The sequence below is a fragment of the Pterocles gutturalis genome, unplaced genomic scaffold, assembly GCF_000699245.1.
Source record: "Pterocles gutturalis isolate BGI_N339 unplaced genomic scaffold, ASM69924v1 scaffold24146, whole genome shotgun sequence".
Lineage (NCBI taxonomy): Eukaryota > Metazoa > Chordata > Aves > Pterocliformes > Pteroclidae > Pterocles > Pterocles gutturalis.
The window spans coordinates 26,675-32,646 of NW_010098716.1; positions in this window are offsets into that span (position 1 = coordinate 26,675).

A 5,972-nucleotide genomic window follows, 5' to 3' on the forward strand; every position below is an offset into this window, starting at 1 on the left:
GATCCTATCAAAACAAGCAGCTTAATGGCAACTGGTCACGTTTTTAGCTTAACAAATGCAAATGCATAGAATTTGGGATTTTTAAGGAACATTTCTTTCTAATGCTCTGTTTCTCCCTTAAGGCTTTCTCAAAATGTTTTCTTAAGTTTTTTGGTTTTTTTGTTTTTTTTGTTTTTTTAAATTAGAAGTCTAAATTCAAGTGCCCTAAAAGCAGAAATTGTTTGTAACTAAGTGTTACTTTGGAGTATTTAATCTAGTTTATTTGCCATGTTCATTCATTAGCCTCTGTACCTTTTTCCTGAAAGTATTTATGCTGATGGTGAGGACAAATACAGTGGAGATTCAACAGAACTTTAAAATATCTTTATTCATGTGCCTTGTGATGTAGGACAACTGAAATTTAAATATTAAATATAAATATTTGAGATTGTTTCATGTAAATGCCTTGCTTATAGGATTTTTCACTTGTGTCTGTGGTGTCTTTTTGTGGGATGTCAAAAAAGTCACAAATGCTTTCAGATGAAAATGTGAATCAGCTGGCTCATTGATTCATTTTAGCAAACTCTGATTTGAGGGGTATCTAGTAATTTTTAAATGTACACAACTAAATACTTTTTAAAGCTAGTCCTTCAATCTTTGCCCTAAAGAGAAGCCAGTTTAGATATGAAGATAAAAAACCCTAATCCTGCAGAACATACATATTTAAAAACCCTACCTTTTTCCCTGCAGTACTGCACTGTGCAGTGTGTAATAGGTCATCCTGTTCTACTAAAATGTGCCTGTTTAAGCCATTTGATTATAATAAATTACTGGTTTCTAAGACAATTGCAAAAAGCTAAGCAGGTATTAATGTGTGTGGTTTTATTTAAATATACACTGCCGTTCTGCAGTGATATTTCTAATGCTGCATTTTGTCCAAATATGTTGTTCTCTGTCAAGGTTAGCAACACGTAGATGAATGCAAATCCTTTCTATACAAAATTAAAAAGCATTTTACGTATCTTAAGAGGGCTACACCGGTTTTCATTATATTTTACAGATATTAGCACTTTTTAAAATGTACTTTAAATATTAGAGGGTCAAAATAATCTTTCTGCTTAGCATCTCTCACCTGCAACTATAGCAGGGATGTTATATTTACTATAATACTTGTATAAACTATGCAGAATTTTTTAAATAAAATGTAATATATTTTATAAGCTAATAAGACTGAATGGGTTTCTAGCATACATCACTATACATTGCAAATACGGAGACATTTTGGTAATCTTTTCTTACTAAAGATGTGAATGTTTGATGTACTTTCACTGTTTCTACTTCAGTAGTCCAATGGGAATTCAGTAATGACATTTTGTCATGTCAAACTGTGAACATAAATTTGTACTGTACAGTCCTCATCCTATATTTAGTATACAATGCATATGTATTATACTTGTTAATAAAACACTCAGAATGTTGTTTGTGGTCATGTCATCATGTGCTGTGCAACAAAGAGCGATGACACAGGTACAGGGGTCGCTGCTGGCTCCAGGCAGCATGCAGGAGCCCCTGGATTTTCGGGTGGCCCTTGTGCAGCACGGCCCTTCTCCGTGTACCTCCCCTGCACACGACTGAGGGCCGGAGCAGACAGGGTGGGAGCACAGGGCCTTGCAGGCGCTGAGCACCTGCCCTGGGCTGGCCACTGCGCTGGGCCGGAGCTGTGCCCAGCAGGGCACTCAGCAGCAAAATCACAAAAACATTTTACACACTTCTAATGAGGGCATTCTGATTAGTCCATTGGTGGGTCTGGAGCACCAAACATGCGAGTTTGCATTTTTTTATCATTTGCAAAAGGGCTGTCAGGGTCTGCTCCGCTAATAACCTCGCTCTTCCCCACCGCCCGTTGCCAGGCCGGGGTGCCAGGGCAGGGCAGGCACAGGCTGCAGCACATCGAGGCGCACGAATCCTGCTCACCCCTGGGCACACCCGCGGGCTCTGCTGAGAGATGGTGATGTGTAGTGCTGACAAAGAGTGGCGTTTGTTTCTTCACACCTTTTCAGGTGCCTAAAAAGAGTGAGCCCAGCTGAATTCACACTGCATCTCTCACCGCTTTCCATGCCTGCTGAGGTGATTGCAGCAGGATGTTGGTCTGTGGCTGTTGGTCTGCACTCAGCAACCAGCCCGGTGAGCAGCTATGCCGTGGTGATGTACAGAAGGGAAAGCAGGAACAGCAGAAATGAGGCATAAAAATAAACCCTGCAAACAGCAGACAGAATGTGAGAAAATGAACAGCTTGTGGTTCTTGTCGTCCCGCTTGAAAACAAGCATTGCTCATTGTAAAGCAAGAGGCAGTGCCCACATCATGCTGTTCATGTATAAGGTTCATTTGTTAGAGAACCAGTCAGGATCTGGGTCTGCAGCCTGCTCGGCAGGAGGGTTGGAGGGTGCCGGGACTGGCACAGCCCCTGGCCCAGAGCAGGTGCTGCCACCAGGAAGGGCTTATACCCAGCTGCCTTCTCCAGCCCGCACGCATCTGCCGGAGGCTCCTGCATTTGCTGGGCTGGTCTGAGTTTCTATTCCAGTTTTTCCTAAGAGGTAAAATGCATTGTGTTGTATTCTAGCATGAGCTATCATTTTCAGGAAATGGTGATAACTTCATCGGCCACTGGGTGACACCCTTAGTCTAAGAAAAAGGCAAAATTTAAGCTTATGAGACTAATGTAAGAAAATATTTATTTTATCGTAGTTAAGAAATGCAGCTGTTCCCTCTGTCTTTACCTTCTAGCACTGAGTCAGATCCTGTCACGCACAAAAATCTGCTCAAGGATTCAAAACTGATCTTTGTGTCTTTACCGCAACTTTTTGCCCTAAAAACTCTTTCAATGTATTGTCTGCAATTAAAATTCTATCCTAGCCGAATACCAGCAAAGTCAACAATGTTGCTTTCATGTGTGCTTCCAGGGCTGAGAGCTCAGTGAGAGCAGCACCTGACATCATTTTTATAAATAGGGATGTGATGTAAGTATGACTGTATTTCAAGGGTATACCCAAATACTCATGTCCTGTAAGTCTTGCAAATGTCTTAGCAAGAAGCAGCTCTGTGATTTAAAAAAAAATTAAAAATCTTCAACAGCCAAAAACCAAAAAATAATCAACCTTTATGCACCCTCTGAACAGAAACAACGTTTCAGGGAAGTTCCAACAGAGAAATGATGAGAAATATTGTCAAATGCAAACTTAAAAAAAAAGAGCAAAATTAATCTGCTTTATCAGGGGAACTCAGAAGTGTGTTTTAAGCAGCTGTAGTGAATGGTATGGTGTGTAAATGACTTAATTACTTGGCATGTGCATGAAAGATTTGTGAGGTAGGAAGGACAGAGTATAAAGGGGTGTTACAGGATTAATATCATACAACAATATACATGGCAGACTTGAGAAACTATTCCTTTCACAACTACCTACAACTTAGGCTGCAGAACTCTTAACGGTGAGGGACTCCTCCACAGCCCAGACCCTGTACATTATTTAGGATATAAAACCCAGTTTGCTGATGCATTACATTTCCAGGGACTGGAAGCCTGATTTCAGAAGTTTGACTTCGTCTTTTCTTGTCTAGTAAACAGGCCAGAATATGTGCCCATCAAAATGTTACCATTAAGTGTGAATGTTAGTCATGTATTTAGGCTGTAATGCTTGGGTCTGGGAGAAGTCTTCCAGGAAGGAAGGGCTCAGGTTTTCTGGCAGCATCCTCTGCTGTAAAGTGCAGAGGAGCTCTGGAGAGGTAAAGGCTACAGAACTCCTACCCAGCTTAGTGTGCACTGGCCTCTGCAATTGAAGAGTACCTGGGAGCTGTATAGCACACAAGCCTTCAACCATAGACAGATCTAACTCTGGCTGTAGCTGAAATAAAGAAGCCACTGAAGCTAGCCAGGCAACTGCCTCAGAGAAGACAGTGATATTATGGAGGAAGTAAAGAAGTTGCACCCAGAGGGATGCTGTACTGTCAGGAAAAATTCATTCAGAAGAAAACATTGCAGCTCCAGCAGCGCATTCAGGCTACAGCCCCAGGTTTAACATGCCTGCTTCCGTGGAAAATGCTTCACAGCCTGCTATAACTGCCTGGCTGGCACATGAGGTTTGCGATGCACTTTTGGCAGCACGCCATGGTGCCCAATGCCCCAGGCTGCTGTGCCGGGTTGCCATGAAACACAAGTAACTCTCAGGGAAGCATAAAGCCTTCCTGACCCGAACTCCTGCAGAGCACTAAGCTCCTCTGTGTCTTAGAACGTACAATCATAGAATGGTTAGGGTTAGAAAGGACCTTAAAGATAATAGAGTTCCAACCCCCTTGCTGCAGTCAGGGACACCTGCCACTAGACCAGGTTGCTCAAAGCCTCATCGAGCCTGGCCTTGAACACCTCCAGGGATGGGACATCCACAACTTCCCTGGGCAATCTTCCCTCATCATAAACAACCTGCTTTTCAAGCATGCTACACCCACCAGCTCCCACAGAAGTATGGAGTGTTTAGCAGCCCTTTTTCAGGTACACACTTTAACCCTTAAACCTTTTTAAGGTTTCTTAGCACCTCTGGACACCAGGAAGCTCTCCCATAGCTTCCCATCCACTGCTTCATCCAGCTACCACCACACACGCCTGGCAGGTGCTGGGTCAGCTGCCTCGGTGAGTGTTAAGGATCACATCCTCTTACTGGCTTGCTCACCTGACATGCTGCTCACAGTTGTGATCAGAGGGCTTTGCATTTCCATTAAGCCATAAGTATAATCACACAACTCCTCATCACCAGTAAAATGACACCAGGAAATTTAGTAACAGATAAAAAATGAGACATTTGTTAGATTGTCAAATTAAATCCAGCACAGCAAATGATGAGGTGTCTCCTGCCAACAAATACCATTAGTTTAATCAGTTTGATTTTAGCAGAGATGTTATTTCCCAAAGAAAATTACTCCTTTTTCACCTGCATGATGACCCCCAGCACCTACTGATTAAAAGGGCAAGGTAACAGAGTTCAGCAAAGGTCTGGACATAAAAGAGGATTCACCTCCAAACATCAAGCTTCTACATTTTAGAAAACAGGAAAAACAAGCAACCCACTATAGCTTGATATGATCAGAACAGAAAGCAGCAATACTATAATACTATAAAAATTTCACAAGTTCAGATGTTAACTGTTATTTTGAAGACAATAAATAGCAAATTATATTAAATCATCACTTAGTAAGTAAATCTAGGCAAGTAGGAATGTTTAGTACAGCAAACGAAGAATAATATTAAAAAGGGATTAATGGCTCCAACTTTCAGCTCTTACACAGGGAATTGTCTTGCTGTGATGAAGAGAAAGACTTTCATGAAGGGAAAACAGACTCATAATAAAGCCCAGGAAGATCTGAAGGTGTAGGGATACTGTACCCTTTGATATCTACTATACTAACATACAGGAAAGGATTTAAACAAGGGTTTTCTTCTTATTTATATCATGTAATTAAACCGCAGGAAGCAGATCTCTACCACCTTAACCCCACAAAATCCATGTAGGAAGAAAGATTAAACGCATGCCTTGACAGTCCTGATGACATTGAACCAACCATTATTTTTGTTACTTTCACATATGGCTCTCAATGGGAAAAGCCCAAAATAAATGCAACTCAAGTCTACAAAAATAGATGCAGTCACAAAGAAAATTTCTCTCTCCTTCTCTTTGCTGATGACAGGCACCTACAGAAGACTGCTGACTACTTTCACAACTAGAATAGGCAACAGGAATTTCTGTATGTATCACAACTGTATTTTGCTACAAACTAGGAATACTGCAAATAACTAAAAATTTATTAGCACAATGTAATACAAGACAGGTCAATTTTTCACAAGCAGACTTATACTACTAGTAGAAGTAACATCACTCTGCTCCTTATTTGCTTCAGAGGATATTGGCAGGTTAATACTAATAGCTGCCCTCAGGTTAGCCCAGAA